The sequence below is a fragment of the Mustelus asterias genome, chromosome 9 (assembly GCF_964213995.1).
Source record: "Mustelus asterias chromosome 9, sMusAst1.hap1.1, whole genome shotgun sequence".
Taxonomy (NCBI): domain Eukaryota; kingdom Metazoa; phylum Chordata; class Chondrichthyes; order Carcharhiniformes; family Triakidae; genus Mustelus; species Mustelus asterias.
The window spans coordinates 74,042,890-74,068,068 of NC_135809.1; the positions used below are offsets into that span (position 1 = coordinate 74,042,890).

At 48.4% G+C, this 25,179-nt stretch overlaps 1 protein-coding gene across 2 annotated transcripts in view; it reads left to right on the forward strand.

The window, feature by feature from the left end:
* The first annotated feature begins 940 nt into the window (after nucleotides 1–940).
* Nucleotides 941–25,179, forward strand: part of c1qtnf4 (C1q and TNF related 4) — a 41,231-nt gene continuing 16,992 nt past the window's right edge. Inside the window, exon 1 of one of the 2 annotated variants that reach the window (XM_078220369.1) lies at nucleotides 941–1,103. The gene's annotated coding sequence lies outside the window, so the exon portion shown is untranslated. Of the gene's footprint in view, nucleotides 1,104–20,643; nucleotides 20,719–25,179 lie in introns of those variants that run through there. The other variant, XM_078220370.1, reaches the window with a different exon arrangement.

Here is a 25,179-nt window from a genome sequence, read left to right on the forward strand (position 1 = left end):
GGCCAGCACCAATGTTTCCCCCCACCCCCCACCACCCACCACCCGCAGCCCATCCCGATCTGCCCGAACCTCCTACCCTCCCCATAGCTCTGACCCTTCCACCCTCCACAGCCCCAACCCTCCCCACAGCCCCGACCCTCCCACCCCCAACAGTCCTGGCCCTCCCTCGCAGTCCCAACCCTCGCCGACCTGGATGGCCAGCCCCGATCACCCTCTGCCCTCCCTCTGCCACCAATCCCAATGCAGAGTGGCAGCGAGACCCCCAACCCCACCGATCACCCCCAAAAGCCCTGCCCCCAATAGGCCCTGCCCCCTCTGGCCGCACCCCCTTAGCACTGCCTGATGCCTGGTGGCAATGTCAAGGCGCCCCTTGGGCATTGGCAGTTTGCCCCTAGGGCAGTGGCACTGTCCCGTGCCCGTAAATGGAATTGAAACTCGAATTTCAATATTTAAATTAGCTCCACGCTGGAAATCCACTTCTCCATCTCTCCATCTCTCCACTTCTCCATCTCTCCACCTCTCCATCTCTCCATCTTTCCACCTCTTCATCTCTCCATCTCTCCACCTCTCCATCTCTCCAACACTCTTTGCTCCTTTAAGACACTTCTTAAAATCTACTTCTCTGAGCAAGTTTTTAGTACGTGTTGTTGATATTGCTGCTGCCATGCAGATACTACACTCAATACAGTATGTTGCTGTTATCTATTTCACAGGTAAGTTGTCTACCAAACCATCAGTCACCCTGAGCCAGTATAAAGTCTATATTCCAGCTACAACACACTGCAGTTTCTCATTGCTGTTTTTATAGGGAATGTGCAGCCTGATTAAGAAAAGCAATGGAAATACTGTGCAGCATTGTCACTGATTTTGTCGCAATTGTTGTCCCTCACAGTTCCCCTTCTTTAATGGTAGCGCCCCCTCTGCTCCGTGCTGGCTCCACACACACAGCAGTGACAGTACAGTCTGCACGGTGTACAGCAGCACCGACTGCATGTGTAAGGGTGAGCCTCACTCTCCCTCTTCTCGCACAACGGGGATCTTGAGAGAGATTTAACACCAACCTCAAAGTAATTCTGAAACGCCGCGGACGCACAGTCCCCGAGGTAAGAGAACAGAAACAAGTAAGGCACATAGAGCAGCTTTTGGGCATCTTCAGGTAATAATTCTGCCCACAGCAGTTAGATCTCTTTATAGATCCATCAATGTCAATCCGAGGCAGGTGGGAACAGAATGCTGAATGGCAGTTCAGGGAACAATCAACTGTCTTTTTAGATATTGAATAAAATAAGATTTCTTTCTGCATCCTCCTCAATGTGTGTATAATGCAGGGCAATGTAGGAATACAGTCATCAGAGAGACTGAGCGTGTCTGTGATCACTGGATACAGAATCAGAGAGACTGAGTCTGTGATCACTGGATACAGAATCAGAGAGGCTGAGACTGTGATCACTGGATACAGAATCAGAGAGACTGAGACTGTGATCACTGGATACAGAATCAGAGAGGCTGAGACTGTGATCACTGGATACAGAATCAGAGAGACTGAGACTGTGATCACTGGATACAGAATCAGAGAGGCTGAGACTGTGATCATTGGGAGTGTGGGGAGGGTATCAGTAAAGCATTCTGTAATCCTGGCAGATATCAATGAGAAGGCACCAGTGTTGTTTAACAAGGACTCCAGTGTGCTGCAAAGAGTTCATATTACAGTTTAGTTTAGAAACTGGTTCTATTAATTGGAACAAAAGTGAAGGGTTTCCTCCTCCAGCCCTCTCTCTGACCCTTTCTTATTCTCTGTCACTTGCTTTTGCCGCTCACATTTTCTCCTTTCTCTCAACCAGTCTGTGTTCTTTGTTCCCCTGAACCTCAATCTAGCTCTTCAGACAGCAGTGTGGATTTATCAATAATGCAGGAAAACATCCTGGGAGAGGCGGAGGCTGCTAAATGTGGAGGAGACAAATCTTTTTCTTTTCATCTCTGTCCTCTTCAGTCTCAATCCACCTTTCCCTCTCCGCCTCTTCCTGTTCTCTCTGCATTCTTCTTTCCATTCACTCTTTCTCTTCCTTTATTTGTATCCTCTCGTCCCCTGTTCCCTCAGTACTCTCACTCCTCTACCCCCACCCCTCCTATCCTTCCTCTCTCCTTTATCTCTTGTTTCTCCCTTTCCCGTTTCCTTCACATTCAGTTCCACCTTCCAGCTCTTTTATCTTTTGATTGGATTCCCATCCTGTATTTTATGTTGATATTATTGATGACCTTTGATCAATGCTGAGCTTGTGTGAGTCAGAGCATCTATCACTCTGATGGGCTTTGGAAAAGAGTCAAGATTTCTGTGGAAAATGTGAAACAAGAAGCTGAAAGTGAATGTGATGAAGATGCTCTTTAATCTCAGCAGCCCCAGCTCGACAGATAACTAGCGACATGATGCTGTTCAGATGAAGGTTTATTGTGTGTTAAAATGGGGGTGGGGATGATGATTCTCTATTGATTAATACAGCTCGTGACTATAAATGAAACGGAATATCTGGAGCCTTTGATCTGTTAGTACTGCCTGTATTTGTAGTGAACTATCTAGAGTCATAGAGTCACAGAGGTTTACAGCATGGAAACAGGCCCTTCGACCCAACTTGTCCATGCCGCCCTTTTTTTTAAAACCACTAAGCTAATCCCAATTGCCTGCATTTGGCCCATATCCCTCTATACCCATCGTACCCATGCAACTATCTAAATGCTTTTTAAAAGACAAAATTGTACCCGCCTCTACTACTACCTCTGGCAGCTTGTTCCAGACACTCACCACCCTCTGTGGTTCAGTGTCTCTGTATCCAGGTGTATCCCATTGATCTCTCTCTATCGCTGTCTACAGCTCAATCTTCACTGATCTGTTTTGCTCTGTTTGGAATGAGTTTTAAAGTTTTCTCATTTTTCTGTGTGAATGGCACTCATCCATCAAGCTGTCAGCACAATCTGCACCTTTCCCTTCCCAATCCTGTCCCAGAAATACGCCAATCCCACCCAATTGAAAGCAGCCAATTGGTGTGTAACTGTGCCCACCGACTCCCTTTCTCACCTCCCTCCAACAGTTTAGGGGCCATTAGTCACCAGTACCGCACAACACGCCCTAACTATAGCAACGCAGTGACAGTGTGTCTGCTCACAGCCTTGTCAAAGCCCTGGAATAATCACCTCGCTGGCACACTGGGAAGTCCACAACCAGGCGACTACCCCCTCGCCAGGCGACTACCCCCTCGCCAGGCGACTACCCCCTCACCAGGCGACTACCCCCTCACCAGGCGACTACCCCTCACCAGGCGACTACCCCCTCACCAGGCGACTACCCCCTCACCAGGCGACTACCCCCTCACCAGGCGACTACCCCCTCACCAGGCGACTACCCCCTCACCAGGCAACTACCCCCTCGCCAGGCGACTACCCCCTCACCAGGCGACTACCCCCTCACCAGGCAACTACCCCCTCACCAGGCGACTACCCCCTCACCAGGCAACTACCCCCTCACCAGCTTTAGGGACAGTTTGCCCTTTGACATCTCAGCAATCCAAAGAATAGGAGGAAACACTGCCATCGCCCGAGAACAGTGACTGTGGCAATGGAAATGCGACCCAACCCAGTCACAGCATTGACCGAGAAACAGGAGGTGGGACAGGGATAGACGCGATTCTCCCATCCCAACCCACAACGTTTCTGGCGGGTCGGGGTGGGAGATGAGCGTCGCTGGCCTTGTTCCGGGATTTGCGCATGTGCCGGGAACGCATGCGCATCTCCCAGAGCCGGAGAGCAGTCGGAGACCAGACCACGCTGGAAACCGGCGGGAAGGCAGGTCAGTAATTTGAATCTGTTTTTAATGTATTTTAAATATATTTTCAATGTAATTATCGGGAACTTATCGGTCCCAATTGAATCTCCCACCCCCGCCAGGAGTGCTTCATTCCAGCAGCGTTCAGACTAGCTCCCCACGTTCGGGGAGCTACCGGGAGACCCTGCCGGAAGAATGGGGCAATCAGGGGGTTGGGTGGCGGGGGGCTTGTGCCCCTGGGCACAGGCACTCTGGCCGTGCCAGCATGTGCCCCTGCACTGCCCAAGGGGCAAAGTGCCCATGTCCGGGGGCACCTTGGCACTGCCCATGATTCATCGGGCAATGCCGAGGAGGGGTAGGGCCTATTGTGGGTGGGGCCTAGGTACAATCGGTGGGGATGGGGGGGTCCCACTGCCACTCTGCATGGCAATCGGTCTGGGATGGAGGGAGGGCAGTGATTGGGGAGGGCTGGGGGGGGGTGGTCTGCCGGGGGAGGGGGCGCTGCCTCTGGGAGGGGGTCTGACCCCAGGGAGGTGGTCAGCGGGAGCAGGATCTGCTGGTGTGAGGGGGGTAGGGGGATCGCCACTGCTGGGGGTGGGGAGGGGGGGGCTGTGCATTGAGGGTGCTCTGGGCGGGAGGGGGAGTCAGGGCTGGCCCACGAATTGTTGTGGGGGTCGCGATCGGGCCATGGGGAGGCTGGAGGGGCAGCATTGCGGGGGTCCCGGGTTGGCCAACAAACGGGGAGACTGACAGATCGGAGCCATTGTGCATGCGCAGTGTTCCGGAACTGTCCATCTCCGGCATGAACAGGCTCCGCCCCCCTGGGTTTTTAATGAGATTCTTGACTGGGACCTCGGCAGTGCAGAGTGCGGAGATTCAGGTGAGAAGCTGCACTGACAGAACAGTCGGGATTTAGAACAGTTTTCCCGCCAATTCAGCACTTTTGGGAGAATCACAGCCTTAGTTTCATTTCACTAAATCTATAGATTTGAGGGGCAGCTCCGTGAGGAGATCAACACTGACACACAGAAAGGAAATAATTCAAACATCATGGATGATAAATTGGCCAAGTGATGGAAAGTTCTTGAATATGTACACACTATAGAATCCAGCCCAGCCCGGCCCAACCCAGCCCAGCCCGGCCTAGCTCAACCCAGCCCAGCCCGGCCCAGCCCAGCCCAGCCCAGCCCTGTCAACTCAGCTCAGCCCAGCCCAGCCCAGCCCAGCCCATCTTGGCCCAGCCCAGCCCAGCCCAGCCCAACTCGTCCCAGCCCAGCCCAGCCCATCTTGGCCCAGCCCAGCCCAGTCAACTCAGCTCAGCCCAGCCCAGCACAGCCCAGCCCATCTTGGCCCAGCCCAGCCCAGCCCAGCCCAGTCAACTCAGCTCAGCCCAGCCCAGCACAGCCCAGCCCATCTTGGCCCAGCCCAGCACAGCCCAGCCCAACTTGTCCCAGCCCAGCCCAGCCCAGCCCAGTCAACTCAGCTCAGCCCAGCCCAGCCTAGCCCAGCCCATCTTGGCCCAGCCCAGCCCAGCCCAACTCGTCCCAGCCCATCTTGGCCCAGCCCAGCCCAGTCAACTCAGCTCAGCCCAGCCCAGCCCAGCCCAGCCCAACTCGTCCCAGCCCAGCCCAGCCCAGCCCAGCCCAACCCAGCCCGGTCCAGCCCAGCTCAGCTCAGCCCAGCCCAGCCCAACCCAACACAGCCCAGCCCAGCCCAGCCCAGCCCAGCCCAGCCCAGCCCAGCCCAGCCCAGTCCAGCCCAGCCCAACCCAACACAGCCCATCCAGCCCAGCCCGGCCCAGCCCGGCCCAGCCCAGCCCAACCCAACACAGCCCAGCCCAGCCCAGCCCAGCCCAGCCCAGCCCAGCCCAGCCTGGCCCAGCCCAGCCCAACCCAACACAGCCCAGCCCAGCCCAGCCCAACCTAGCCCGGCCCAGCCCAGCCCAGCCCAGCTCAACCCAGCCCAGCCCAGCCCAGCCCAGCTCAACCCAGCCCAGCCCAGCCCAGCCCAGCCCAGTCCAACCCAGCTCAGCTCGTCCGAGCTCAGCTTGTCCCAGCCCAGCCCAGCCCAATCCAGCCCAGTCCAGCCAAGTCCAGCTCAGCCCAGCCCAGCACGGTCCAACCCAGCCCAGCCCAGCTCAAACCAGCCCATCCCAGCCCAGATCGGTCCAGCCCAGTCCAGCCCAGCCCAGCCCAGCCCAGCCCAGCCTAGCCTGGCCCAGCCCGGCTCCGCATAGTTCATCCCAGTCCAGTCCAGCCCAGCTGAGTCCAGTCCAGCCTAGCCCAGCCCAGCCTGGCCCAGCCCAGCTTAGCCCGTGTTCCCTGTCAATTGGGCATTGCCTCTGGCACTGCTCTGGGGACAATGCCAGGGGTGTCCTCTGTGGAACTCCATGGGGGAGGTCCCCATTATTTGTGGGATGGGGGGTTGCCCATGTCCATGGGGTGGGGTTCCCATGTCCATATTGGGGGATGGGGTCTCTGTGTTTGTGTTTGGGGGGGGTTCCTGTTTTTTCTATTGGAGTTCGGGACCCCAATCTCAGGATTCCTGGCATTGCTGTATTTTTCCTGGCTCCGTCCTGCCGTGGTGTGGGCTGTGCTGTAGATTATTTTGCATAGAGTGGGAGAAAGGCTGGCTTTGCATGTGGCCTGCAATACGCTGGTTTTCTCACCTCAGCCAACACTCTGTGCAGTAAATAGAACATTCCAGCAAACATATTTTATTCATTCATGAGGGGTGGGCATCTCTGACTCGGCCAGCATTTATTGCCCATCTCCACTTGCCCTTGCTGGGCCATTTCAGAGGCAGTTAAGAGTCAACCACATTACTGTGGAGTTACATGTCGGCCAGACCAGGTAAGGGTGACAGATTTCCTTTCCTAAAGGACATTAGTGAATCAGATGGGTTTTTATGACAATCAACAAGTTTTTGTAGTCATAAGTAGATTTTTAAATCCCAGATTTTTATTGAATTTAAATTTTACCATCTGCCGTGGTGGGAATCGAACCTGGATTCCCAGAGCATTACCATGGATTATTAGTTCAGTGACAAAACCACTACGTCATCACCTCCTCACTCTAAATGGGCTCACATGAGAACCATAGATGAGTGTAAAGCTTAAAGACCCATCTATCCGCAGCAGAGCTGTGTGTGTGTGTTGTGCTCAAAAGCAAAAGTGAAATGAAAACAGGATCACATGACACATCTCTTTTTGAGTGAAGTCATGCTGCAATCCCAGAGGCATAGCCAAGGTATATTAGAGCAGTTGATTCTTGCTGTAATCTAGCTAATTACAGCTTGCCAACTCAAAAATGCCCCATTTATTCCTTCTTTCTGTTCAATGTTTACTGACCTCTCTTCAATCCATGCTAATATATGCCCTCCCCCGAAACAATGTTCCTAATTTTGAGTAACAACATTTTTGAAAATCCAAACACACGACATTGACTGGTTCCCCTTTAGCTATCTTACTAGTTACATAGAACATAGAACATAGAACAGTACAGCACAGAACAGGCCCTTCGGCCCACGTTGTTGTGCCGAGCTTCGTCTGAAACCCAGATCAAGCTATTTCCTCCCTATCATCCCGAAGTACTCCATGTGCCTATCCAATAGCTTCTTAAATGTTCCTAAACTTTCTGACTCCACTATCACTGCAGGCAGACCATTCCACACCCCAACCACTCTCTGAGTAAAAAACCTACCTCGGACATCCTTCCTATATCTCCCACCATGAACCGTATAGTTATGCCCCCTAGTTACCACTCCATTCACCCGAGGAAATAGTCTTTGAACGTTCACTCTATCTATCCCCCTCATCATCTTATAAACCTCTATCAAGTCTCCTCTCAACCTCCTCCGCTCCAAAGAGAAAAGCCCAAGTTCCCTCAACCTTTCCTCATAAGACCTACCCTCCAAACCAGGCAGCATCCTGGTAAATCTCCTTTGCACTCTTTCCAGTGTCTCCACATCCTTTTTATAGTGAGGTGACCAGAACTGCACACAATATTCCAAATGTGGTCTCACCAAGGTCCTGTACAGTTGCAGCATAACCTCACGGCTCTTAAACTCAAACCCCCTGTTAATGAACGCCAACACATTATAGGCCTTCTTCACGGCTCTATCCACTTGAGTGGCAACCTTCAGAGATCTATGGATATGAACCCCAAGATCTCTCTGTTCCTCCACATTCTTCAGAACCCTACCTTTGACCCTGTAATCCACATTTAAATTTGTCCTACCAAAATGAATCACCTCGCATTTGTCAGGGTTAAACTCCATTTGCCATTTTTCAGCCCAGCTCTGCATCCTATCTATATCTCTTTGCAGCCTACAACAGCCCTCCACCTCATCCACTACTCCACCAATCTTGGTGTCATCAGCAAATTTACTGATCCACCCTTCAGCCCCCTCCTCCAAGTCATTTATAAAAATGACAAATAGCAGAGGACCAAGCACTGATCCCTGTGGCACTCCGCTGGTAACCGGTTTCCAGTCTGAAAATTTTCCATCCACCACCACCCTCTGTCTTCTGTTAGATAGCCAGTTACCTATCCAATCGGCCAAACTTCCCCCTATCCCACACATCCTTACTTTCTTCATAAGCCGACCATGGGGGACTTTATCAAACGCCTTACTAAAATCCATGTATATGACATCAACTGCACTATCTTCATCAACACACTTAGTTACCTCCTCAAAAAATTCCATCAAATTTGTGAGGCAAGACTTGCCCTTCACGAATCCGTGCTGACTATCCCGGATTAAGCTGCATCTTTCTAAATGGTCGTAAATCCTATCCCTGAGGACCTTTTCCATCAACTTACTGACCACCGAAGTAAGACTAACCGGCCTATAATTACCAGGGTCATTTCTATTCCCTTTCTTAAACAGAGGAACCACATTCGCCACTCTCCAGTCCTCTGGCACCACCCCCGTGGACAGTGAGGACGCAAAGATCAATGCCAAAGGCTCTGCTATCTCATCCCTTGCCTCCCAAAGACTCCCAGGATATATTTCATCAGGCCCAGGGGACTTATCAACTTTCAGTTTATTCAAAATTGCTAGTACATCTTCCCTCCGAACATCTACTTCCTCCAGCCTATCAGCCTGTGACACCCTCTCTTCCTCAAAAACATGGCCCCTCTCCTTGGTGAACACCGAAGAAAAGTATTCATTCATCACCTCTCCTACCTCTTCTGACTCCATGCACAAATTCCCACTGCCGCCCTTGACCGGCCCCAACCTCACCCTGGTCATTCTTTTATTCCTCACATAAGAGTAAAAAGCCTTGGGGTTTTCCTTGATCCGACCCGCCAAGGACTTCTCATGCCCCCTCCTAGCTCTCCTAAGCCCCTTTTTCAGCTCATTTCTTGCTAACTTGTAACCCTCAATCGAGCCAACTGAACCTTGTTTTCTCAACGTTACATATGTTTCCTTCTTCCTCTTGACAAGACATTCCACCTCTTTTGTGAACCATGGTTCCCTCACTCGGCCATTTCCTCTCTGCCTGGCAGGGACATACATATCAAGGACACGCAGTATTTGTTCCTTGAAAAAGTTCCACTTTTCATTAGTGCCTTTCCCTGACAATTTTTGTTCCCATCCTATGCTTCCTAATTCCCGCCTGATTGCATCATAATTACCTCTCCCCCAATTGTAAACCTTGCCCTGCCGTACGGCCCTCTCCCTCTCCATTGCAATAACAAAATACACCAAATTGTGGTCACTATCTCCAAAGTGCTCTCCCACAATTACATTTTCAAAAAAACTCTAAGAGATTTGTCAAACAGGACCTGCTTTGTATCAATCTATGTTGACACTGTTTAATCTTGTAATGATTTTCTAAGTGCCGTGTTATCACATTCCTAATAATGGATTCTAGCATTTTGCCTATTATGAATGTCAGTCTTACCGTCCTATAGCTTGCCACTTTCTCTTTTATCTGTCTTGAATAGTGAGATTATCTTTTCCACTTTGCAATCCATGGAAACTCCTCTCAAATCCAGGGAGTTCTAAAAGATCAAAGCCACCAAATCCACTATCCCTGTAGCTACCCCTTGTAAAACCCTAGGTTAAAGGTTTTCAGCTCTGGAGGGTTTGGCGTCACTTAGTCCATTCATTCCTCCAGTACTATTCCCTGACATATCCGGATTTCTTTAAGTTCCTCAGTGTAGTTAGACTCTTCCTTATTATTTCCAAAATACTTTTCTGACTTCTACCATGAAGACACAGACAGTCTTGCTCTGCCATTTCATTATTTCTATTTGAATTATATTCATCTCTGCTTCTAATGGGCCCATGTTTACTTTCACTCATCTCTTCCTGTTTACATTATTATAGAAATATTGAGGGAGGTGGTGGCATAGTGGTATTGTCACTGGACTAATATCCAAAATCCCTGGGGACTCGGGTTCAAATCTCACCAGGGCAGATGTTGAAAGTTGAATTCAATAAAAGAAATCTGAGCTGAAAAGTCTAATGATGGCCATGAAATCATTATTGATTGTTGTAAAAACCCATCACGGTGGCACAGTAGTCTCAGGGACCCGGGTTCGATTCCCGATTTGATTCATGGTCTGTGTGGAGTTTGCATGTTCTCCCCGTGTCTGCGTGGGTTTCCTCCGGGTGTTCCGGTTTCCTCCCACAGTCCAAAGACGTGCTGGTTAGGTGCATTGGCCATGCTAAATTCTCCCTCAGTGTACCCGAACAGGCGCCGGAGTGTGGTGACTAGGGGATTTTCACAGTAACTTCAATGCGGTGTTAATGTAAGCGTACTTGTGACAATAATAAATAAACTTTAAACTAATGTCCTTTAGTGAAAGAAATCTGCTGTCCCTACCTGATCTGGTCTACGTGTAACTCCAGACTCACAGCAATGTGGTTGACTCTTAACTGCCCCCTCAAGGGCAATTTGGGATGGACAATTAACACTGGCCCAGCCAATGATACCCATATTCCATGAATTAATAATAAAAAATATCAGAATTTGTGTCTTTTGCTCTGTTGTTGAATTCTAAAATCCTCCCTATCCTCTTGCTTAATAATCTATTGGCAAGATTATAAACTGCCTCTATTATCTTCATCTTACTTCAACTGCTCTTGTTAACCCAATGGCACGGGATGGGGGGTGATGGAGCATTATTTTTTCTGTAGGGTTGTTGGGACTTAAAGGAATGCACATTTGTTGCACAATGTTTTTTGCATTTTCAGCTATTCAGCAAGTGATAGACAAAGCTAAGCCATCCCACAACCAATGGAGCAGATCTAAGCTCTGCAATCCTTCCACATCCAGTCGTGAATGGTGGTGGACAATTAAACAACTCATTGGAGGAGGAGACAAATATCTCCATCCTAAATGATGAAGGAGCCTAGCACATCAGTGCAAAAGATAAGGCAATAATCTTCAGTCAGAAGTGTCAAGTGGATGATCCATCTCGGCCTCCTCCAGTGTCCCCAGCGTCTTTGATGCCAGTCTCCAGCCAATTCGATTCACTCCACATGATATCATGAAACGGTTGGAGGCACTGGATACTGCAAAGGCAATGGGCCCTGATAACATTCCGGCAATAGTACGGAAGGCTTGTGCTCCAGAACTTGCCGCTCCCTTAGCCAAGCTCTTCCAGTACAGTTACAACACTGGCATCTACTCAACAATGTGGAAAATTGCCCAGGTATGTCCTGTACACAAAAAGCAGGACAAATCCAACTCGGCCAATTATCGCCCAATCAGTCTACTCTCGATCATCAGTAAAGTGATGGAAGGGGGTCATCAACAGAGCTATCAAGCAGCACCGGCTCAGCAATAACCTGCTCAGTGATGCCCAGTTTGGGTTTCACCAGGGCCACTCAGCTCCTGACCTCATTACAGCCTTGGTTCAAACATGGACAGAAGAGCTGAATTACAGAGGTGAGGTGAGAGTGACAGATCTTGACATCAAGGTTGCATTTGACCGGGTGTGGCATCAAGGAGCCCGAACGAAACTAGAATCAATGAGTATCGGGGGCAAACCCTCCGCTGGTTGGAGTCATACCTGGTACGTAGGAAGATGGTTGTGGTTGTGGAGGGTCAGTCATCTCAGTTCCAGGACATCTCTGCAGGAGTCCCTCAGGATAGTGTCCGAGGCCCAACAATCTTCAGCTGCTCCATCAATGATCTTCCCTCCATCATAAGGTCAGAAATGGGGATGTTCGCCGATGATTGCACAGTATTCAGCACCATTCGCGACTCCTCAGATACTGAAGCAGTCCATGTTCAAATGCAACAAGACCTGGACAATATCCAGGCTTGGGCTGACAAGTGGCAAATAACATTTGTGCCACACAAATGCCAGGCAATGACCATCACCGATAAGAGACACTCTAACCACCGCCCTTTGACATTCAATGCTGTAATCATCACTGAATCCCCCACTGTCAACATCCTTGGAGTTACCATTGACCAGAAAATCAATTGGATTCGCAACATAAACACAGTGGCTACAAGAATAGGTCAGAGGCTAGGAATACTGCGGCGAGTAACTCACCCCCTGACTCCCCAAAGCCTATCCACCATCTACAAGGCACAAGTCAGAAGTGTGATGGAATACTCCCCACTTGCCTGGATGGGTGCAACTCCAACAACACTCCAGAAGCTTAGCACCATCCAGGATAAAGCAGCCCGCTTGATTGGCACCACATCTACAAACATCCATTCCCTCCACCACCGACACTCAGTAGCAGCAGTGTGTACTATCTACAAGATGCATTGTAACAATTCACCAAAGATCCTTAGACAGCATCTTCCAAACCTACAAACACTTCTATCTAGAAGAACAAGGGCAGCAGATAAATGGGAATACCACCACCAGCAAGTTCCCCTCCAAGCCACTCACCATCCTGACTTGGAAATATATCGCTGTTCCTTCGCAGTCGCTGGGTCAAAATCCTGGAATTCCCTCCCTCACGGCATTGTGGGTAACCCACAGAACATGGACTGCAGAGATTCAAGGCAGCAGCTCACCACCACCTTCTCAAGGGCAACTAGGGATGGGCAATAAATGCTGGGCAGCCAGTGACGCCCATGCCCCACGAATGAATTTAAAAAAATTCAGGGCATTGCCTGGCCGTGTCCCATTCTCCTGAGGGTTATGCTTATCTTTACGACCCTCCCAGTTGTAAACTGCGGCAACGTGATGTCACAACGGCAAGGCATCGACATATGGGGGGGTTCAATATTTGGCAAAGTGACGGGGTAATAAAATTTTACATTCAAATTCATGCAAAGCAGGTTCATGCCCATTATGGACGGCAAACCCAGGCTCAAGATCCGACCCACTATCTTTGTATGTGCATTGATGTCATATTTTTCTCTACGGTATCACAGTGGAATAGTTTGAGATAGAATCCATAGAATCCATAGAATCCCTACAGTGCAGGAGGAGGCCACTCAGCCCATCGAGTCTGCACCAACCACAGTCCAGCTCAGGCCCTATTCCCCATAACCCCATGCATTTACCCTAACTCGACCCCCTGACACTAAGGAGCAATTTAGCATGGCCAATCCACCTAACCCACACATCTTTGGACTGTGGGAAGAAACCAGAGCACCTGGAGAAAACCCACGCAGACACAGGGAGAATGTGTAAATTCTACACAGACAGTGACCCAAGCTGGGAATAGAACCTGGATCCCTGGGGCTGTGAGGTAGCAATGCTAACCACTGTGCCACCGTGCCACCCAAAAATATTGTATGAGGAGACACAAAGCTGTCGAAATGTTGCTGCTTATTGATTATGTCAAAAACATTTATCAATAAATGATTACCTACTGCATCCAAAACAATATGATTTGATTTTGATTTGATTTATTATTGTCACATGTATTAGCATACAGTGAAAAGTATTGTTTCTTGCGCTCTGTACAGACAAAGCTTACCATTCATAAAGAAAGAAATGAGAGAGTGCAGAATGTAGTGTTAGTCAAAGAAAGATCAACTTAATGCAAGGTAGGACCATTCAAAAGTCTGACAGCATCAGGGAAGCAGCTGTTCTTGAGTTGGTTGGTACGTGACCTCAGACTTTTGTATCTTTTTCCCGACGGAAGAAGATGGAAGAGAGAATGTCCAGGGTGTGTAGGGTCCTTAATTATACTGGCTGCTTTGCCGAGGCAGCGGGAAGTGTAGACAGAGTCAATGGATGGGAGGCTGGTTTGTGTGATGGATTGGGCGACATTCACGAACTTTTGTTTCTTGCAGTCTTGGGCAGGGCAAGAGCCATACCAAGCTGTGATGCAACCAGAAAGAATGCTTTCTACGGTGCATCTGTAAAAGTTGGTGAGAGTCGTAGCTGACATGCCAAATTTACTTAGTCTTCTGAGAAAGTAGAGGCATTGGTGGGCTTTCTTAACTATAGTGTCAGCATGGGGGAACCAGGACAGGTTGTTGGTGATCTGGATACCTAAAAACCTGAAGCTCTCGACCCTTTCTACTTCGTCCCCGTTAATATAGACAGGGGCATGTTCTCCTTTACGCTTCCTGAAGTCAATGACAATCTCCTTTGTTTTGTTGACATTGAGGGAGAGATTATTGTCACAGCACCAGTTCAACAGATTGTCTATCTCATTCCTGTACTCTGTCTCGTCATTGTTTGAGATCCGACCCACTACGGTGGTGTTGTCAGCAAATTTGAAAATCGAATTAGAGGGGAATTTGGCCACACAGTCAAAAGTGTATAAGGAATATAGTAGGGGACTGAGAACACAGCCTTGTGGGGCACTGGTGTTGAGGATGATTGTGGAGGAGGTGTTGTTGCCTATCCTTACTGATTGTGGTCCGTGAGTTAGGATGTTCATAGAACATAGAACATAGAAAGCCACAGCACAAACAGGCCCTTCGGCCCACAAGTTGCGCCGATCACATCCCCACCTCTAGGCCTATCTATAGCCCTCAATCCCATTAAATCCCATGTACTCATCCAGAAGTCTCTTAAAAGACCCCAACGAGTTTGCCTCCACCACCACCGACGTCAGCCGATTCCACTCACCCACCACCCTCTGAGTGAAAAACTTACCCCTGACATCCCCCCTGTACCTACCCCCCAGCACCTTAAACCTGTGTCCTCTCGTAGCAACCATTTCAGCCCTTGGAAATAGCCTCTGAGAGTCCACCCTATCCAGACCCCTCAACATCTTGTAAACCTCTATCAGGTCACCTCTCATCCTTCGTCTCTCCAGGGAGAAGAGACCAAGCTCCCTCAACCTATCCTCATAAGGCATGCCCCCCAATCCAGGCAACATCCTTGTAAATCTCCTCTGCACCCTTTCAATGGCTTCAACATCTTTCCTGTAATGAGGTGACCAGAACTGCGCGCAGTACTCCAAGTGGGGTCTAACCAGGGTCCTATAAAGCTGCAGCATTATCTCCCGACTCCTAAACTCAATCCCTCGATTAATGAAGGCTAGTACGCCATACGCCTTCTTGACCGCATCCTCCACCTGCGAGGCCGATTTAAGAGTCCTATGGACCCGGACCCCAAGGTCCTTCTGATCCTCTACACTGCTAAGAATGGTACCCTTCATTTTATACTGCTGCTCCATCCCATTGGATCTGCCAAAATGGATCACCACACACTTATCCGGGTTGAAGTCCATCTGCCACTTCTCCGCCCAGTCTTGCATTCTATCTATGTCTCGCTGCAACTTCTGACATCCCTCCAAACTATCCACAACACCACCTACCTTGGTGTCGTCAGCAAACTTACCAACCCATCCCTCCACTTCCTCATCCAGGTCATTTATGAAAATGACAAACAGCAAGGGTCCCAGAACAGATCCCTGGGGCACTCCACTGGTCACTGACCTCCATGCAGAGAAAGACCCCTCCACAGCCACTCTCTGCCTTCTGCAGGCAAGCCAGTTCTGGATCCACAAGGCAACAGCCCCTTGGATCCCATGCCCTCTCACTTTCTCAAGAAGTCTTGCATGGGGGACCTTATCGAACGCTTTGCTGAAGTCCATATAGACCACATCCACCGCTCTTCCTTCGTCAATGTGCTTGGTCACATTTTCAAAGAACTCAACCAGGCTCGTAAGGCACGACCTGCCCCTGACAAAGCCGTGCTGACTACTTTTGATCATACTAAACTTCTCTAGATGATCATAAATCCTGTCTCTCAGGATCCTCTCCATCAACTTACCAACCACTGAGGTTAGACTCACCGGTCGGTAATTTCCCGGGCTGTCCCTGTTCCCTTTCTTGAATATAGGGACCACATCCGCAATCCTCCAATCCTCCGGAACCTCTCCCGTCTCCATCGACGATGCAAAGATCATCGCCAAAGGCTCCGCAATCTCCTCCCTCGCCTCCCACAGTAACCTGGGGTACATCCCATCCGGTCCCGGCGACTTACCAACCTTGATGCCATTCAATAGTTCCAACACATCCTCTTTCTTTATGTCCACATGCTCGATCCTTTCTGTCCTCCGCAATCCAGCAGTACAACCACCCAGATCCCTTTCCACCGTGAATACCGAGGTAAAGTATTCATTAAGCAGCTCCGCCATTTCTAACGGTTCCGCACAAACTTTTCCCCCTTCACCTTTTAAGGGTCCTATGCCTTCACATCTCATCCTTTTACTCTTGACATATTTGTAGAAAGCCTTGGGATTCTCCTTAATCTTACCCGCCAAGGTCTTCTCATGACCCCTTCTCGCTCTCCTAATTTCCTTCTTAAGCTCCTTCCTACATCGCGTATACTCCTCTAAATCCTTAACACCTCCTAGCTCTCTGAACCTTCTGTACGCCTCTCTTTTCTTATTCACCAGGTTCATCACAACCTTCGTGCACCACGGTTCCCGTACCCTACCAACACCCCCCTGTCTCATCGGAACGTTGTCATGCAGAGCTCCAGACAAACATTCCTTGAAAATCCTCCACTTTCCTTCGGTACTTTTCCCCAAGAATGCCTCCTTCCAATTTACCCGTCTAATTTCCTCCCTGATGACACTGTATTTCCCTTTACTCCAGAGAAACACTTTCCTAGCCTGCCTGACCCTATCTCTTTCCAATGCTATCGTGAAGGAGATAGAATTATGATCGCTATCCCCAAGATGCTCACCCACCGAGAGATCCTCCACCTGTCCAGGTTCATTAGCCAGCACCAGATCAAGAACAGCCTCTCCTCTAGTAGGCTTATCCACATACTGTGTCAGGAAACTCTCCTGGACACACCTAACAAACTCCTCTCCATCCAAACCCCTAGCCCTAGGGATATTCCAATCTATGTTTGGGAAATTAAAATCTCCCATCACGACAACTCTGTTATTCCTACATCTCTCCAGGATCTGTTTCCCCATCTGCTCCTCAACATCTCTGTTACTATTGGGCGGCCTATAGAAAACACCCAGCAAAGTTACCGACCCCTTCCTGTTCCTAACCTCCACCCACAGAGATTCCGTAGTCAGTCCCTCCACGGCGTCCACCTTCTCTACAGCCGTGACACTATCCCTGATCAACAGTGCCACTCCCCCCCCTCTCTTGCCTCCCTCCCTGTCCTTCCTGAAACATCTAAAACCCGGCACCTGAAGCACCCAGTCCTGTCCCTGATCCAGTCAGGATCCAGTCACAGAGGGAGGAGCCGAGGCCCAGGCCACGGAGTTTGGAACTGAGTTTCATAGGAATAATGGTGTTGACGGCTGAGCTGTGGTCAATAAATAGGAGTCTGACATAGGTGTCTTTGTTATCTAGGTGTTCTAGAGTTGAATGCAGGGCCAGGGAGATGGCGTCTGCTGTGGACCTGTTGTGGCAGTCGGCAAACTGTAGTGGATCCAGGAAATCCGGGAGGCAGGAATTGATTCGTGCTATGACTAGCCTTTCGAAGCATTTCATAATGATGGATGTCAGAGCCACTGGACGATAGTCAATAAGGCACACTGCTTGGCTTTTCTTTGGTACTGGGATGATGGTCGTCTTCTTGAAGCAGATAGGGACCTCAGATTGTTGTAAAGAGAGGTTGAAGATGTCTACGAATATCCCCGCCAGCTGATCCGCACAGTATCTGAATGCTCCTCTGGGTACCCCATCCGGGCCAGTCGCTTTCCGTGGGTTGACCTTCGAGAAAGCTGCTCTGACATCTGTAACGGTGACCTCAGATACAGGTTCATCCAGAGCTTCCAGTGTGGAGGGTGCGCTCTCACTGACCTCTTGCTCAAAACGGGCATAGAATGCATTGAGCTCATCAGGGAGGGGTGCCTTGGAGCCGGCGATTTTACATGCCTTCATCTTGTAGCCTGTTATGTCTTGCAGACCTTGCCATGCTCGGCAGGGGTCTGTGTGGCTAGCCTGGGACTCCAGCTTGGTCTGGTAATTATCACTTGATAATCACTGAGGCACAATTGTCTTGAGTGACTTGGAGGAGAACATCCTGGTGGTGGCGTGCTCATGTGTTTGCTGAGCTGTCCTTCTAGATGGGAGTGGTTGTGGGTTTGGAAAGTGCAGTCAAAAGAGCCTTGGTGAGTTTCTGCAGTGCATCTTGTAGATGGAACACACGGCTGCCACTGTTGACTGGTGATGGAGGGATTGAATATTGAAGGTATTGGATGGGGTGCCAATCAAGCAGGTTGTTTTGTTCTCATTGGCATCAAGCTTCTTCAGTGTCGGAGCTGCACTCATCCATGGAGTGGAGAGTATTCCATCGCAGTCCTTGATAGTGGACAGACTTTGCAGAGCCAGGAGGTGAATTACTCATTGCAGGATTCCCAGCTTTTGACCTGTTCTGGTAGCCGCAATATTTATATGACTAGTCCAGTTCAGTTTCTGGTCAATGGTAACCCCCAGGATGTTGATAAGGGGGGAGGAATTCAGTGATGGTAATGCCATTGAATGTCTTATTGGTGATGATCTCTCTTATTGGTGATGATCATTGCCTGACACTTGTGGCACGAGTGTAACTTGCCACTTGTCAGCCCAAGCCTGGATATTATCCACATCTTGCTGCATTTGGACATGAATTGCTTCAGTATCTGAGGAGTTGTGAATGGTGCTGAACATTGTGCAATCATCAGCGAACATCCCCACTTCTGATCTTATGACGGAGGGAAGGTCATTGATGAAGCAGCTGAAGACAGTTGGGCCTAGGACACTACCCAGAGGAACTCTTGCAGAGATGTCCTGGAGCTGAGATGATTGACCTCCAATCATCACAACCATCTTCCCTTGTGTTAGGTATGACTCCAACCAGCAGAGAGTTTTCCCCTGATTCCCATTAACTCCTGTTTTGCTAGGGCTCCTTGATGCCACACTTGGTCAAATGTTGCTAAGGGCAGTCTCTCTCACTTCTCTCTACCTGGTTTTTTCATTGTCCGAGGATTGTTAAACATGCTTTATCCCATTATATCATTCCAGGACAAGCAGAAGGAGAGCGGCTCCAAGAAGTACCTCAGCTGGTACAGGGTGGTTCCACACTGTTGCTGCTACAAAACACCGTGCTCTCGGCAACTCAACTCCCCACAGTGTCCTCAGCTCTGGAGTTCATGATTGAACCATGGCTGAAATTAGTCTTGGAGCTTTAGAACACAGAAAGAGACCCTTCAGCCAGGTCAAGAGCTGGGTGACCTTGGTGGAAGCCAAGCTGAGTATCAGTGAGCAGGTTATTGCTGAGTAATGTGTTGTTTGATAGCACTGTTTGAGACTCTAGATGGCTTCTCACTGGTACAATCTGTCATCAATACTCTAGCGGTGATTCACGTACTTTTCCTTATTTGTTTATGGGATATGGGCTTGGCCAGCTGGGTCAGTATTCATTGCCCATCCATAATTACCCTTGAGAAAGTGGTGTAGGTCACCCACAGTGATTGTTCTTCTTGGGTTTGGGGGGTGCTGATGAAGGAGATGGGGATTGCTGTGGAACCAGTCAGGAATCAATTGTCTCCTGGCTCCAGGGTCAGTGTTTTTGTAAATTATTGAAGTCCACTGGTTTCTCGATAGTTTCCAAATCATGTTTGCTGGAGGGTGTCTCCAACTTTAATCATACAAACTACAGCATAGAAACAGCCCAACTGGTTTGTGTCACAGTTTGTGGCCCACACTATCTTTTCCTCCCCTACTTTACCTTCACCTCAACATCATCTCTCTCTTTTCTCTACTCCCTCACCTGGTTGCCTTTCTTGCCCTTAAGCACACTTGACTCCTCATCTCGACTCATTTACATTTATGATCTAATGCTTTGGAACACCCCCTTACTCGAAACATCTTTTCCACATCTACCCCACTGAACCTCTTCATAATTTAAAAAACTTCTATTTGACCACCCCTTAGAATTTTACCCAGAGAAAGAGAGGCCCAACTTTCTAGAATATTCCACACTTTCTGTTCTGGATTTACAATTATTATAATATGATTTCTACTAATCATTCTCTATATCCTCAACGTCACTCACAATCTCCCCAGGAGCAGGTTCTGTATCTACACCCAATTCTAATGTCTGTTCATTCTCGGAATATTTCCTCCACTATCTCTGTTGTAGCTCTCTTCACTGTCAGTAGTTACAGTGTTTGCTGAAACATTCACAATTTTGCGAGCGTCTGCATTCCAAGTTCTTTCTCCTTCAGCTAAAATGAGGAGATTTGTTGATCGTCTCTCTCAGCTGTGATGTATGTTAAGAAGTGTTTTGACTTGGTTACTGTCCCCATCAGAATATGATGTGGAGAACACCATCCACCAGGTACACGGTACATACACTTGCAACTCGGCCAACGTTGTCTACCTGATACGCTGCATGAAAGGATGTCCCGAGGCATGGTACATTGGGGAGACCTTGCAGACACTACGACAATGGATGAATGAACTCCGCTCGACAATCACCAGGCAGGAGTGTTCTCTTTCTGTGGGGGAGCACTTCAGCGGTCACAGGCATTCAGCGTTGGATCTTCGGGTAAGCGTTCTCCAAGGCGGCCTTCACGACACACGACAATGCAGAATCGCTGAGCAGAGACTGATAGCCAAGTTCCGCACACATGAGGACGGCCTTAACCGGGATCTTGGGTTCATGTCACACTATCTGTAACCCCCATGACTTGCCTAGGCTTGCAAAATCTCACTAACTGTCCTTGCTGGAGACAATACACATCCCTTTAACCTGTGCTTAACCCTCTTGCCACTCTCATTGTCTGTACCTTTAAGACTTGATTACCTATAAAGACTCACATTCCAACCATTATTTTGTAAATTGAGTTTGTGTCTTTATATGCCCTGTTTGTGAACAGAACTCCCACTCACCTGATGAAGGGGCAGCGCTCCGAAAGCTAGTGGCTTGTGCTACCAAATAAACCTGTTGGACTTTAACCTGGTGTTGTGAGACCTCTTACTGTGCCCATCAGAATATTCAGTGGGTCAGGTAGCTTCGTGAAAAGTGTAACTCTATCAGTTACACAAGACACTAAAGAAAGCTTTTCATTTGAGTTACAGACTGGGCAGCATGGTAGCACAGTGGTTAGCACTGCTGCTTCACAGCTCCAGGGACCTGGGTTCGATTCCCGGCTCGGGTCACTGTCTGTGTGGAGTTTGCACATTCTCCTCGTGTCTGCGTGGATTTCCTCCGGGTGCTCCGGTTTCCTCCCACAGTCCAAAGATGTGCGGGTTAGGTTGATTGGCCATGCTAAAATTGCCCCTTAGTGTCCTGGGATGCGTAGATTAGCGGGTAAAATATGTAGGGATATGGTCGTAGGGCCTGGGTGGGATTGTGGTCGGTGCAGACTCGATGGGCCGAATGGCCTCTTTCTGTACTGTAGGATTTCTATGATTTTTCCACACAACATTCACTAACCACTGATCAACTGTCAATATGATTTTCTAGCTCCATCTACTTATGGTGTGCTGGTTCTACTTGCATTCTCTCACCTTCTATCAACTTCTTGCTTTTCACTCTAACCTCTTCATTGTCACCGGGTCTGGTGACACTTGTCATCCTCCCTTACCAAGTAATAACCTCGAGTCAGACCTTACCTCAACAGAGAAAATGAGAAAAAAACTCATGATTCCCCTCATGGATTCATGAGGGGAAAGTCGTGCTTGACGAACATGTTGGATTTTTATGAAGATGTGACTAGGGCGGTTGATGGAGGAGAACCGGTGGATGCGGTGTTTTTGGATTTCCAAAAGGCGTTTGATAAGGTGCCCCATAAAAGGCTGCTGAAGAAGATTAGGGCGCACGGAGTTGGGGGTAGTGTGTTAAAGTGGATTGGGGACTGGCTATCCGACAGGAAGCAAAGAGTCGGAATAAATGGGTGTTTTTCCGGTTGGAGGAAGGTAACTAGTGGCGTGCCGCAGGGATCGGTACTCGGGCCGCAACTGTTTACCATTTATATAGATGATCTGGAGGAGGGGACGGAGTGTAGGGTAACGAAGTTTGCAGACGACACAAAGATAAGTGGAAAAGTGAATCGTGTGGAGGACGGAGAAGATCTGCAGAGAGATTTGGACAGGCTGAGTGAGTGGGCGAGGATATGGCAAATGGAGTATAACGTTGAGAAATGCGAGGTTATACACTTTGGAGGAAATAATAACAAATGGGATTACTATCTCAATGGAAACAAATTAAAACATGCTACCGTGCAAAGGGACCTGGGGGTCCTTGTGCATGAGACGCAAAAGCCCAGTCTGCAGGTACAACAGGTGATCAAGAAGGCAAATGGGATGTTGGCCTATATTGCGAAGGGGATAGAATATAAAAGCAGGGATGTCTTGATGCACCTGTACAGGGCATTGGTGAGGCCGCAGCTGGAATACTGTGTGCAGTATTGGTCCCCTTATATGAGGAAGGATATATTGGCATTGGAGGGAGTGCAGAGAAGGTTCACCAGGTTGATACCGGAGATGAGGGGTTTGGATTATGAGGAGAGGCTGAGGAGATTGGGTTTGTACTCGTTGGAGTTTAGAAGGATGAGGGGGGATCTTATGGAGACTTATAAGATAATGCGGGGGCTGGATAGGGTGGAGGCGGAGAGATTCTTTCCACTTAGTAAGGAAGTTAAAACTAGAGGACACAGCCTCAAAATAAAGGGGGGTCGGTTTAAGGCAGAGTTGAGGAGGAACTTCTTCTCCCAGAGGGTGGTGAATCTCTGGAATTCTCTGCCCACTGAGGTGGTGGAGGCTACCTCGCTGAATATGTTTAAAGCGCGGATGGATGGATTCCTGATCGGTAAGGGAATTAAGGGTTATGGGGATCAGGCGGGTAAGTGGTACTGATCCACGTCAGATCAGCCATGATCTTATTGAATGGCGGGGCAGGCTCGAGGGGCTAGATGGCCTACTCCTGCTCCTATTTCTTATGTTCTTATGTTCTTATGAAATGTGAAGAAATGACAGGGATTTATGACATGAATTGTTTCTTGGAATGTATGGAGAAGTTGGTTAAAACATGCCTGAGAGAATCAACAGGCACACGGTACAGGCACGGCCATGGAAAACCCTGCCAGGAGACCAAAGGCCCCAACTTGGGCTGATTAGATATCAACTCCCCTACAACACTATTCTTTCATCCAAATATAATCCCAACAAGGTTAGTTCAGATATAGAATAACAGATAGCTGGGAGTGAGTTACAGACTGGAATCTAACCGAGGGTTTCAGGATGGTTTATATATAGAATAGCAGATACCCGGAGGTGAGATACAGACTGGAATTTAATCAATGTGTCCAGGTGCTTTATATATAGAATATCAGATACCCAGGAGTGAGTTACAGACTGGAATCTAATCGATGTGTCCGGATGATTTATATATGGAATAACAGATACCCGGGAGTGAGTTACAGACTGTAATCTAATTGATGTATCTGGGTGATTTATATATAGAATATCAGATACCCGGGAGTGAGTTACAGACTGGAATCTAATCGATGTGTCTGGATGATTTATATATAGAATATCAGATACCCGGGAGTGAGTTACAGACTGGAATCTAATCGTGGTGTCTGGGGGTTTATATATAGAATAACAGATACACGGGAGTGAGTTACAGACTGGAATCTAATCGAGGGGTCCAGGGGGTTTATATATGGAATAACAGATACATGGGAGTTGGTTACAGACTGGAATCTAATCGATGTGTCCAGGTGATTTATATATAGAATATCAGATACCCGATGGTGAGTTACAGACTGGAAACTAACTGAGGGTTTCATGTGGTTTATATTTACAATAAGAGATATCCGGGAGTGAGTTACAGACTGGAATTTAACCAAACGTTTCAGTGTGGTTTATATATAGAATAGCAGATACCCGGAGGTGAGTTACAGACAGGAATCTAACCAATGTCTGGGTGCTTTATATATAGAATAACAGATACCCAAGAATGAGTTACAGACTGGAATCTAAATGAGTGGTTCAGGTGATTTATGTATTGAATAACAAAAACCCAGGAGTGAGTTACAGGCTGGAATCTAATCAAGATGTTCAGGTGGTTTATATATAGAATACCATACCCGGAAGTGAGTTACAGATTGGAATCTAATAGAGGGGTGCAGTTTTAAGTTTTAAAGTTTATTTATTATTGTCACAACTGGGCTTACATTATCACTGCAATGAAGTTACTGTGAAAATCCCCTAGTCGCCACACTCCGGCGCCTGTTCAGATACACTGGGGGAGAATTTACAATGGCTAATGCACCTAACCTGTACATCTTTGGACTGTGGGAAGAAACCAGAGCACCCGGAGGAAACCCACGCAGACACAGGAGAATGTGCAGATTCCACACAGTCATCCAAGCTGGGATTCAAACCTGGGCCCCTAGCACTGTGTTAATCACTGTGCCACCATGCAGTGGGTTTTTATTTAGAGAAATGGATAGCTGGGATTGAGTTACAGGCTGGAATCTAATCGAGGTGTTTGGGTGGTTTATATATAGAATATTTAGTTATTTTGTTGCAGAGGAAGATGCAGTTATCTTTTTAATTTCTTCTGATATCTTGTCCAATCCACTATCATCAGGTTTATATTCAACCAGATTCCGTGAATTGCTGCCACCTTCTGGACATTAAAAGCAAGGCAAGAATACTGGATAAACGTTTCAGTTGTGTTTGTGTGTGTAGGTGTGTTTGTGTGTGTAGGTGTGTTTGTGTGTGTAGGTGTGTTTGTGTGTGTAGGTGTGTTTGTGTGTGTAGGTGTGTTTGTGTGAGCGTGTGTGAATGTGTTTTTGTCTGTGTGTGTGTGGATGTGTATTTGTGTTTGTCTGTCTGAGTGTCAAGCTGTGTGTTTGTGGGTTTGTGTGGGTGTTTATGTGTCTGTGTGTATGTATTTGTGTCTGGCTATCTGTGGCTCTCTGTGTGTCTGCCTCTGTGTGGCTCTGTGTTTGTGTGTCCATTTCCGTGTGTCTGTATGTGTGTCTGTTTTGGTGTG